Source organism: Narcine bancroftii, chromosome 4 (assembly GCF_036971445.1).
Source record: "Narcine bancroftii isolate sNarBan1 chromosome 4, sNarBan1.hap1, whole genome shotgun sequence".
Taxonomy (NCBI): Eukaryota; Metazoa; Chordata; class Chondrichthyes; order Torpediniformes; family Narcinidae; genus Narcine; species Narcine bancroftii.
This window is the reverse complement of record NC_091472.1, coordinates 65,825,239-65,838,679: the sequence shown is the minus strand read 5'-3', so window position 1 is coordinate 65,838,679 and position 13,441 is coordinate 65,825,239.

The following is a 13,441-nucleotide window of genomic DNA, read 5'->3' as shown; positions in this document are numbered from 1 at the left end:
ACCAGTTGTATGAGCTGATTTGATAGCATGCAAAACAAAGCTTTTAGCATGCAACAATAAACAATACAATTGATTTTCTTGGTTTGAAAGTCAAGTCCACTCAGGTTATAAAACTAAATTCTGAACCTGCTGAATCCCTTATATGCTCAAAAACTCCACATTTCCGTATTATTATGCTGAACATATACAACTTAAAAAGATAGGCCCCATGATGTTAAAGCACCATTGTATATCTCCTCAATGCTGCCTATACATAAACAGCTGTTGTTCCCAGAACAACAGTCGGATATAGTTTTGTGTAGTCACTTTGTGTTAATTTCATCTCAGTGCTATCTCTAGATCTTGTGGCTGCCAGAAGACAGTCCAACTGTTGCAACAGAACCAGGTTTTAAAAGGACATTGTCTAATATTTCTACAATACACAGAATCAGGCACAAAATCTTCACTCCTTGATTTTGTAACCTCCAAAAACTGAACAGTGTTTTTTTATGGCAAAGATCCAGGAGCAGCTGCTTGGGATGAGATTAGAAAGGTGAGAGTAAATGTAGCTTTGTGTGAACGCGTTTGAGGATAGAGAAAGTAGTTTGTGTGTTGGCCCTTCGGATAAATATTTTCAAGGAAGGAAAAGCAAGCAAAAGATGTATATTCTGTGAATAAATAGCAGCAATATTTTCTCAGACCACTACATTGAAAATCATACTGGAGATGAATTTCTGGTGTTGGTGCATCACTTGGAAAAGTCTGAAATCCGAAGAATGTTTCTGGTGCAAATGAAAATCCTTTCAATTGGATTTACTGATGGGTGCCAAGACATCCAGAAGGGGCCACAGTATTGTTCAATATCACTGTTTTTAGTGCATTGTGCCAAGGAACACACAAGCCATGATATTTGTCATTTTTAAATCTTTGTTTCACCTCTCTTTCTCTATCATGTCTGCATATTTCTGACATTGTTCTTGACCAGGAATATGAAAAATGTTACTTAATGTGCTTTACAGGTTATTAGACTGGGTGAATAGAGCCTTTCACCTGCAGAGTGGACAGGCAGTCTTTCTTGTGTAATCTGTCACTTCATTTTTCATTCCTTTCTTTCTCATAAATAACTGAGGGAACCATCAATATTTATTGAACATATTATGCAGGTGGTTTCAATCACACGTTTCACGACCCAATGAAATGCTAAATCTGAAGCTTCTTTTTTGTTGAGTATGTTCCTGATGCTATGCAAATTAAAAGAGTTGTTAATGTTGTTCCATGTTTCTTTAGAAGAGGCTACAAATGTTCACTTATCCTGGTTTAGTTGTCATTTATATTCATCTTGCCATTAACTTAAGATTTTATAAACCAAATTATTCTGCTACACAGCCTGAATGACTCCTAATAATAAATATCACATTGGATTGTTAGTCATGTGTATTGATTCAATAAACATTATTCAATATTAACTGTCTTGTAGAGATACACAACTTTTTTTTTTATAATGAGAATATTTCATTCTGAGATTGTGCAATGTGACCACAGGATTTTCAAATATTGCTCTCTGTTTAATTTGCATTTAACTGATGAGGTCAACTACTGTTGTGTCATCTGCAAACTTGATGACTCTGTTGGAGCTGGATTTGGTATTGTAGTCATGGGTCAGTAGAATGAACAGTAGCAGGCCAAGCACAGTGCTCCAGTTGTCAGCGTGATGGTGCTCAATGTTACGCTACCAACCCGGATAGACGGAGGTCTTTCCATTATGAAGTCCAGAATCCAGTGAGGACAGTTCACCAGCCTATGGGGAATGACCATACTAAACATCTAGCTGAAGTTGATGAACAGCGTATGAGGTGTCATTCTCAAGGTGGGACAGAATGGAATGGAAGGACAAGGCTATAGCATCATCAGTAGAATGGTTCCATCTGTAGGCAAATTGAAATGGGTGCAGTGTCTCTGGATGATGTGCTGTGATATGTTCCATCACCAAAAGCTCGAACCATTTCATAACAGAGGAGTTCAGTGCCTCCAAGATTGAACACTGTTCTGAACATGTGATGGAAGAAGTTGCAAAGGCGTTGACGCTCTGTGGGACACAGTCGCAAAGGCGTTGACGCTCTGTGGGACACAGTCGCAAAGGCGTTGACGCTCTGTGGGACACAGTCGCAAAGGCGTTGACGCTCTGTGGGACACAGTCGCAAAGGCGTTGACGCTCTGTGGGACACAGTCGCAAAGGCGTTGACGCTCTGTGGGACACAGTCGCAAAGGCGTTGACGCTCTGTGGGACACAGTCGCAAAGGCGTTGACGCTCTGTGGGACACAGTCGCAAAGGCGTTGACGCTCTGTGGGACACAGTCGCAAAGGCGTTGACGCTCTGTGGGACACAGTCGCAAAGGCGTTGACGCTCTGTGGGACACAGTCGCAAAGGCGTTGACGCTCTGTGGGACACAGTCGCACAGGCATTGCTTCTTTCTAGGACACAGTTGCACAGAAATGAACTCTTTCTGGGGTACCACTCCATTAACATAGACTGTGGTTTACACAGATCAATTCTCAGTTGTGACAAATCTACAGTCATGAACTCACAGGGATAGGGATCTCTTACAAACCAATTCTCATGTGTTCACAGTTACCTATCTTATAATCAATTTGCAGCAACTCTGCCCAGAAAATCAATTATTAATTTGATTTTGTGACCCACAGATAATTTCCATTTTGGAGAATGATGTTATTCATGAAATATATTGGAAATCAAAGTATAATGAGGTGCATATATCAAGTTTGAACTGTTCAAGATTTTTGAAAAAGCCAACTGCAAAAGTTAATTGGAAAAATAAAACAGTAGAATTAGTGATTGAATCAGAGACTTTGTCAATGTTTGTAAAGATCTCAGGTTAGTGGGTGAAGATAATGGGGGGGGGAGTGTATATGTACTATTTGTGTTATATTATAGACTGCCTAATGGAGAGAATTGGATGTGCAAATCTGTAGAGAGATAGCAGAATCCTGAAAGAAACAGATAGTTGTGATAATAGGAGATTTTAAACTTTCCACATATTGACTGGGACTCCCATACTATAAAAGGTCTGGATGGCTTGGAGTTTGTCGAATGTGTAGAGGAAATTTTTTTTAATCAACATATATAGAGGTACCAATGAGAAAGATCTCCTGTTGGGGAACTAGACAGGTCAGGTAGCATTTTGGGTCTTGTTACCATAATATCATTAGCTTTAAGTTGATTGTGGATAAGGATAGGTCTGGTCCTCAAGTTGAGATTCTAAATTGGAGAAAGGCCAATTTTGTGGAAATGAGAAAGGATCTAGGAAGAGTGGATTGGAATAAGTTGTTTTCTGGCAAAGATGTGTTCAGTAAGTGGAAGGCCTTCAAAAGTGAAATTTTGAGGGTACAGAGTTTGTATTTTCCTGTCAGGATTAAAAGCAAAGTTAACAGGCATAGGGAACCATGGTTTTCAAAGGATATTGGTGATCTGATTAAGAAGAGAGATGCTTAGCAGGTATAGGCAGCAAGGAGCAAATAAGGTATTAGAGAGTATAGAAAATGTAAGAAAATACTTAAGAAGGAAATCAGGAAGACAAAAAGAAGGCATGATGTTACTTTAGCAGATAATGTGAAGGTAAACCCGAAGGGTTTCTTCAAGTACGTTAAGAGTGAAAGGATAGTAAGCGACAAAATTGGTCGCCGAGATGATCAGAGCGGTTGTCTATGTGTGGAGCCTAACAAGATGGGGGAGATCTTAAACAGTATTTTTGCATCAATATTTACTCAGGTAATTGGCATAATATATAAGGAAGGAAAGGAAACAAGCAGTAGCATCATGTAACATATAGAGATTAGAGAAGAGGAGGTGCTTGCTGCCTTACAGTGAAATAAAAGTAGTTAAATCCCCCGGGCCTGACATGATACTCCCTCGGACCTTGAGGGAGACTAGTGTAGAAATTGCAGGGGCTCTGGCAGAAATATTTAAAATGTCCATAGCCACGGTTGATGTGCCAGAGGATTGGAGGGTAGCTCATGTTGTTCTATTGTTTAAAAAAGGCTCCAAAAATAAATCAGAAAATGACAGGCCAGTGAGTCTGATGTCAGTAGTAGGTAAATTATTGGAGGGTGTTCTGAGAGATCAGATTTCGAAGTATTTGGACAGCCAAGGACTGATTAAGGTCATGTTTAATGAATTTTAGAGTTTTTTGAGGAAGTTACCAAGAAAATAGATGAAGGAAAGGATGTGGATGTTGTCTGCATGGATTTTAGTAAGGCCTTTGACAAGGTCCCACATGAGAGGTTAGTTCAGAAGGTTCAAACACTAGGTATCCATGGAGAAGTTGCAAAGTAGATTCAAAACTGGCTGAATGGGAGAAGATAGAGAGTGGTAGTGAATGATTGCTTTTCAAACTGGAGGCCTATGATTAGTGGTGTGCTTCAGAGATTGGTGTTGGGACCATTGTTGTTTGTTGTCTGTATCTGGATGATAATGTAATAAATTGGATCAGCAATTTGCTGATGACGTAAAGATCGAGATGTGTGGACAGCAAGGAAGGCTTTCAAAGCTTGCAGAGGGATCTGGACCAACTAGGCTGAACACTTTTGGCATCTGGCCTTCTTAAAACAAAGTATTGAGTATAGGAGTTGGGATGTTATGGTGAGGTTGTAAAAGACATTGGTGAGGCCAAATTTGGAGTATTAGGTGTAGTTCTGATCACTTAACAACAGGAGGGATATCAGTAAGATTGAAAGAGTGCAAAGAAGATTTATTAGGATGTTGCCAGGTCTTCAAGAGTTAATTTACATGGAAAAATTAAACAGATTAGGGCTTTATTCCTTAGAGCGTAGAAGAATGATGGGAGATTTGATAGAAGCATACAAAATTATGAGGGGTATAGACAGTAAATGTGAGTAGGTTCTTTTCACTTAGATTAGGAGAGATAAATACAAGAGGACATGGCTTTAGGTGAAAGGGGAAAGGTTTAGGGGGAACTTCACTCAGAGTGATGGGCTCACTCTTAAGTTGTAAGAATAATTGGATAGATAAATGGATGGGAAAGATCTGGAGGGTCATGAAATGGGTGGAGGTCAATAGGACTAGTGGAATGATATTTCAGCACAAACTAGAATGGCCAAATGGCCTGTTTTCTGTGCTGTAATGTTCTATGGTTCTACTGGGGATGACTAATATTTTTATGTTGTAATTTCTTTGTAGCTCAAGATTATATAAATTGTAACACAAAAGAGGATGTAAATATCTAATATAGATTTAGTACTACCATATGGAAACTTTGGCTCAATGAACTATGAAATTAAAATTTATTGCACGTGCTCCAATTAACCAAATTCCAGCCTTTCCCATGTATTGATCTGTTCTATTTCTTGTCCTTCAATCTGTGAATGTTGTGACAAATTTAGCATCTTCCTCATCACCAAGTCCGCAGAGCCACTGATCAATCTAATTTCTCCCAGCTCTTCTCAAATTGCCTCACTGACTACCCTGATCTTCTCCCACCATTCGAATCTGTCATACTTTTATATTTTTCTTACTGGCTCTTCCATTCTTCTTCATGTGCTTCTGAATGCAACTTAATACTCATCTCATCCCCCATGATTCTTCCACTCTCCTCCACAGTTTATCTAATCTCATCACCACATATTTCTCAATGTTTAATTTTCCCTTTGAGGCCTTTAATCCTTCTCACCTTTTCTTCCCCCAACCGTAGCTCATTTCTAAAGACATACTACTCAACAGTCAACCAATCTCCTAATCTACTGGCTACAGATGGGAAATTGACAAACCCACTCATAATTTGGCAATATTTGAAAAATAAACTTTCCAACCTCAAATTTGTCCTCATCCCCCACCCCCAACAAAGAACTGGAAGAACTCAACCAGTCAATCATCATCTAGAGAGTGGAAAAAACAGTCAATGTTTCAGGTCAATGACCTCTCTTTAGATCAGTTTTGAGGAAGGGTCCCTGACCTGAAATATTGACTGGTTTCACTTTTGATTGACTGGCTGAGTTCTTCCAGCAATTTTTTTAAAATTCAGATTCCAGCATCTGTAGTTTTATTTGTTTTATAGTCGAAATCCCTGGTTGTCTCCCTGCTCTCAAATTGGCACAGAGACGGGCAAACTTCAAGGATTGGACAAAACAATATAAAGGATTGTGGTTTGTTTCAAATAAAACCATTTTCAGTTCATAAACATAATATTGCTGGCTCCCTAATAATGAAATTACTAAAACAAAGTATAATTTACTTCAGGAATAATTGTCAGTGAAAAATATCTGTATAATTCAGTGACAAACTATTTCTTGATTAATGATGCTGCAGATCAGTAATTCATTGTGTATGTGGAAATAGATAGAATACTAACTCATTCTCAGTTCAAAGTGACACTGAGATAAGATCCAAAGCTTCCATGGCCATTATTAATTCAGCATCAGATTACATTACAGTACTAAATTATGTTATTTTAAATAGTTTCAATGTCCATATCCCCATAATCACAAGTAGAGATAATGAAAGAGTTAATCAAATATATGAAGGATTCAGCTGTAGAAAGAAACTGTAGACATCTTTTCGGCAGATGTCTGACTGAAAGTAATTAAGTGAGATGGAGGATGAAGGCAATTCACTGACAGTGCAGAAATGATGCATCAAATGTTATATTGTGCTGCAAGCATGTGATTTTCAAAGCAGAAAAAGTAGCCCCTTCAGTTTTGTTTACATGTAAATAGGATGGTTGGGGATCCTTGTTTGCTTTGTAGTTACTGCTAGCCCCTTTCACACTGGCACCCTGTCCTAGTAATTGAGGGTCCAGTGTGAAAGCTCCTCAATTGGCATGCCGGCATCAAATCATGCTGGGGATGTACTGCCTAGGTAGGTTGTATCATCCCTGGGGTCATGTGATGCCTGCATGCCGATTAGCCTGGCATGAAAGGGGCATGGACCATCGAGGGGAAAAGTAGTGATACATTGATGGTGTTTTTGCGCATGCAGGAACATGAAGGAAACAAAAGATTAAAAAGATATAAATTTTGCCAACCTATATAAACCTTTATAAATGTCTAAAGGATCGTGGGAAGGGGGCAGCAGGAGAGAAAGAGAGCGATGGCAGACTTACCCTCCCAGAATTCCACGCAGCAGAGAAACCCCTCAATGAGTGCTCCGTGCATACAGCCCTTTCTCTGCTGCACGGAATTCTGGGAGGTCTACCATCACTTCCCCCCCCCCCCCCCACCACAGTCTTAATAAATTGTGTGTTATTGCCACTACCACTTTCCCACAGTCCTTTATAAATTCATAAAGGTTTATATATGTAGGCACAACAATAGGGGCTATACAAAATGCTTAATTATGTTACAATTAGGCTTGATTAATTTTGTTTAAATACAAGATCATAATGCATTGATCAGGATTTAGGCCAGGTCCACCATCACTCGATGCATCACTCAGACATCACAGGTGGAAGATAGACTGCCTTAGCCCCAGAGATGCTTTGTGATGGATGCGAAAGGATGCAGAAAACCTGTTAACAGTGGTTCAGTGTGAACAACAAAAATGGCTTCCTTAACCAGTTCACTGAATGACCAATTTACTGGTTAGCCAGTGTGAAAAGGGTGGATAAAGAGTATAACAAGAACTTTACCAGAGAATAATTAGCATGCTGTTCTTCTCCTCCCAGCTGTTATATTGTCAGATAAGCCTAGAAACACAGGGGTTTAAATGACTGGAGTTATTATTGGTTATGATTCTGGTATACCCTTGCCATTTAATACCCAAATTTGCTGAATTTTTTTCCCAGTTCTGCAATCCTACTGTTTCCTTTAAATAAAGGTTTTTAAAACAGAGCCACTTCTGTTGCTTGGATTTACATTTTTCTGACACCATTTATTCGAAAAAGATTGTAGAGCAAATCCTATTTGGCTTTGGGTTTTATACTTGCCTTCTACTGATTTCAGGCCTTTGCAATTTTCTGCAATAGTTTATACTTGTCTGCATCCAGTCATACAATACGAGCATAATTCATGGATGTACTTGCATGGAATGTGGCAAATTTTGCAAGGGACATTGCAAAAGGGCATGTTAACATTTATTAATTAATTTGTTGTGATTTTAAAAATATTAAATATAAAGAAGACATCAAAGAAGTTTTATTTTTAATTGCTAGAAATAAAGAAATAAATATAAAAAATAAAGTTTTGGGTGAACTCAACTGATCAAGCAGCATCTGTGAAAAATTGATATTTCAGGCTGAAAACACTTCATTAGGAATATCAAGTTTATCCTGTTTATAAGATTATTAAAGAATATCAAGATTCCACAAATCTTGAACTGAATGGATATGTGGCATAGATTTCTTCAGTCTTCAAATTTTGCACTTCTTTCCTTCCACTGTCCTTGCAGAAAAACTTGGCAGCCATCCTGCCATGCTTCAAAACTGACACCATTTTCATCTGACAAGGAGGGAGCTCCGCCATCTTGCTGGTGTTCAAATTCCATGCCATGCACATTGGTGGAAAAACAAGGAGGGCGGCCACCTTGCCTGCACGAGGATCCAAACAGGGGAAACGACTCCAGCGAGGGGAATGATTATATCTCTAGAGTCTTGGCAGTGATTGTGTTTTGGCCAGGACATACCACATCAACTGAATAATTCCATGACAAAGCCTTCATTCAAAAGGAAGGGGTGAATGTAGTGAACTGGGAATTCACTACTGGTGCAATGATCTAAGGACTGGCTCTTCCCTGACTCCACCCCCTGCATATCTCAATATAAACCTTGGACCCCCACCAAAACCCCAGTTCAGTCCATAGACGATGTGTGCCATTCTTATTGAATAAAAGTGTGTTGCACTCTCTCTGGTCTTGAGTGCTCTCTGTCAGACTATACAGGTATAGGCAAAATGGAGTATAAAAAATGCAATAAAAAAGCAAAATCAGAAAGACCAAGATAACATTGCTTTGGCAGACAATGTGAAGGAAAATCCCAAGGGTTTCTACAGGTATATTAAGAGAAAAAGGAAAGTAAGGGAAGAAATGACCCCCTTGAAGATCAGAGTGGTCAACTATGTATGGACTCAAAAGAGATGGGGGAAGATCTTAATTTTTTTTTTGCAACAGTATTTACCCTGGAAACTGGAGTCAATTTAGGAAAACAAGCAGTGAGGTCATGGAACTGATACAGATTTAAGAGGAGTAGGTGTTTGCTGTCTTAAAGCAAATAAAGGTGGATGAATCCCTAGGGTCTGACAAAATATTTACTTGGTCTTTGCAGGAGGCTAGTGTAGAAACTGCAGGGGCTCTGGCAGAAATATTTAAAATGTCCTTAGCTACCAGTGCGGTGCCAGAGGATTGGCAGGTAGCTCATGATGTTCAATTGTTTAAAAGGAACTCTGGAAATCTTCAGCCAGTTAGCCTGACTTCAGTTGTAATAAATTATTGGAAGGTGTTCTACAAGTATTTGGTTAGCCAAAGACTGATCAGAGAAGTTAACATGGATTTGTGTATGGATGGTAGTGTTTAACCAATCTTAATGGTTACTCAGGAAAGTTGATCAAGGAAAGGCTGTGGATGTTGTCTGCATGGACTTTAGTAAGGCCCAACATGGGAAATTAGTCAGGAAGGTTCAGATGCTCTGTGTTCAAGGGGAGGTATTAAACTGGATTCAACATTGGCTACATGGGAGAAGCCAGAGAGTGTTAGTGGATGATTCCTTCTCAGGCTGGAGGCCTATGACTAGTGATCTGCCTCAGGGATCGGTGCTGGGACCATTGTTGTTTGTCATCTACAAAGATCTGGATGATAATATGGTAAATTGGATCAGCAAGTTTGCAAATGACACAACAAAAGGAGGTGTTGTGGACAGTGGGAGGTTTTCAAAGCTTGCAGAGGGATCTGGACCAGCTGGAAAAAAATTGGGCTGAAAAATGTCAGAGAATTTAATGCTGAAAAGTGTGAGGAGTTGCATATTGGAAGGACAAACATGGTAAATAGTAGGGCAGTGAGTAGTGCAGTAGATTAGAGGGATCTTGGAATAACAGATAAATATTTCCCAGAAAGTGGCACCTCATGTAGATAGGGATGTAAAGAGAGCTTTTGGCATACTGGCCTTTATAGCGGCCCATGGAGCAAACAGTCATCAAACACGACAACCAGGCAGACAGCGTGCGGGATGAGAAGCCCATATCCACAGGCTGCAGAGATAGTGGTCGAATCGGCCAAACACAGCCAGCGGATCGCAGGGGGTCCAATCCAGGCCCGCACATCCAGGACAACCAATCAGCAGCTAGCCTCACTCAACCCATGACCCGGTGGTGACATGGTTGACTGCCTATGAAAGGCAGAGCTGCAGCCCAATAAAGTCAGTGTTGATTACACTCCCTTGGTGTGCGAGTCTTCTTTCTACCTCAAGCTATAACCCGTAGAAACCCCATTACACCTTCATAAATCTAAATACTGAGTATAGGAGTTGGGATGTTGTGGTAAAGTTGTACAAGACATTGGTGAGGCCAAATTTGGAGTATTGTGTGTAGTTTTGGTCACCTAACTGCAGGAAAGATATCAATAAGATAGCAAGAGTGAAGAGAAGATTTACTAGAATGGTGCCCAGATTTCAGGAATAGAGTTAAAGGAAAAGTTCAACAGGTTAGGACTTTATTCCCTAGAGTGTAGAAGAATGAGGAGATCTGAAAGAGGTATTTAAAATTATGAGGATTACAGACAGGTCCTTTAGGTGAGATACAAAGCAGAGGACATGTGTAAAGGATGAAAGGGGAAAATGGTTAGGGGGAACATGAGGGGGAAGCTTCTTCACACAAAGAGTGGTAGGAGTGTGGACCATGCTGCCAGCTCTAGTGGTGAATGCAGGCTCATTTTTAACATTAAAGAATCATTTGCATGGGTACAAGAATGGGAGGGGTATGGTGGGCTATGGATGGGGTACAGGATAGTGGGTCTAGGTTGAAAAATAGTTCAGCACAGTTTAGAAGGGCCAAAGGGCCTGTTTCTGTGATGTAATGTTCTTTGGTTGTATGGTTCTATGAACTCAATGTGTTTAAACAAGTTACTGAAAAGCAGTGTTGTACTGAATAAATGAAATAGGAGAACCAAGAAAACAGTCCTAAAAGATGCTGCAATTATATACACTGACATTCACTTTTACATTTATAATATGGCATGCTAAATATCAGATCTGGACTGTTGTAAGAATTTTTTTTAAAAATCAATTAATTCAGAAATAAGCCTGGTACAGAATTAATTGAAACAAGATTTTTAAAATCATATGACATTAATGTAATATTGGAGTCTGAATTAAAGCAACTAATCTAACTTTACAAATGAGGAATTACTTGACTTTTTAAATCTTTAAACTGCTGATTATTAAACCTCATTTTGTATAATAGATATATTGTTTTAATAAAATTAAAAATCACAATTTCTCTTGTTCAAGTAAAATATCATTCTATTTCATAGAATAATGCAAGAAATAGGATCTGGATAAAGCCATCTGGCCCATAAAACCTGCTCCATCATTCAATAAGATCATGCATGATCTGGCTATGGACGCAACTCCTGCCTTTTCCCCTTAACCCTCAATTCCCCTACTATACAAAAAACTAAATGGGTTTTCTTTGAGAAGATTATATATATAAAATGTTCTTGGTTATCATAATACCTAAATATTTAAATTGTTCATTCACTATTTTGAATGGATAATTAAAATAGAAAACCAGTGGGCCCTTCAATGGTAGTAGGTTAAGTTTATAATCCATGAACATGCTAAAACACACAAGTAACAACAATGTTAGATATAAATATTTTGGGGGGGGGGTAGAAATAAAAAGTAGGTCATTTGCATACAGGGATAGCCTAGGTTCAATAGGTCCTCTAAACAAACACATAAAATCTTGATTTGCTCACAAATCAATAGCTACTAAGGTGGTGAATAAGTATTCCCATTCCTTTTCAGCATCTAAAGATAAAATGCATTCAGAATTAGGAGTAAAGGGTGAATATATAATGTTCAATAATCTAAGAGCATTATAGCAGGAATTACTTTTTAAATGAAAAATGTCTGGTCCAAATTAATTATTCCTGGTAAAATATTCTTTAACCGATATGTTAAAACTTTTGATAATATCTTAATGTCTACATTAAGAGATTGGTCTGTAGGAGGCACATTCTGCTGGATCCTTGCTTTTTTTTTTTAAAAAAAGTCACAGAAATAGCTGCCTCACTAAAATGGCAATTTTCCTTCTCAAAAAGTGTTATTCCATACCAAGCTTTGATGTGGGGTAAGTTGTTTGGAAAATGTTTTGTAAAACTCTGCTAGACATCCATTTGGGTCCATTTAATATATTACTGAGGCAGCCTCTACTGCTTCCTTGCTCATATAATTCTATAGTTTCACTTCTTTCTGTAAAAAGCAATCCTCTTCATCTACACCCACCACCCCCCAAATCCTGAAGTTATGTCTCATCAACCTGTAGAAACAACTTTCCTTCCTCCATCATATTTATTACATTCATGATGTTTATGTTTCTACAAGAATTTCTCTCATTCTTCTGAATTCCAGTGAGTATCATCAAAGACAATTCAATCTCTCCTCAGCGCCTAACCTCCTCATCTCAGCAATCAACTTGGTGAACACCCTTTGCACCACCCCCAATGCCTGTGTATCCTTTTGGAATACAAGTATAATAATTGCTTAGTATAATTACTTTAATTAATACTTTGAGGTTTAAGATATACTTGCACAAGAAATTAACAATTGTTACCTCCACACAAAATGTATATTTCAGGCTATCATTACAGTTAACCTTCCTGTCTCCTTCTCATTTCAAAGCTAACTGAAGATGAGATAGCTTAATATTACTACAATTGGAATCAATGATGATTGAATTAATCCCAGGAAGTATGCATTTTTCAGTTGCTGTTAATAGGTGTCAGAATATTCTCAAATATCAATCAAATTAATGTACCATATATACTTATATAATAGTTGACCCCTTTTCAAAAAACCCACATTTTCCATATGAGTGGACTCCCCTATTTTTGGCCCTGACCGCCCACCCATCTGATCTCCCAACACCCTGACCAATCACCACTCGAGCTCCTAATGCCCAGATTGTGGATCCTCACCCTGACCAACTACCTGCCCACCAGAGCTCCCAATGCCCTGACCCTCACCCCAACTGCCCAAACACAAGAACTCCCAACACCCCAGAATCTCCTCTATCCCTGGCCACACCCTCCCATTCGAGCACCTGGACTTACCACCCAATCCCAGCTATCTGAGGTCCTGACATCTTGAGCAACCCAAATACTTACCACAGTCAAGTAGTATTGCCTCCCCCACCACCCACCTACCCCCCATTGGACCTGAAAAATTGGTCCCCAAAAATCAATTATTACACAAGTATATACAGTACTTTTAGATTTTTGTGCGAA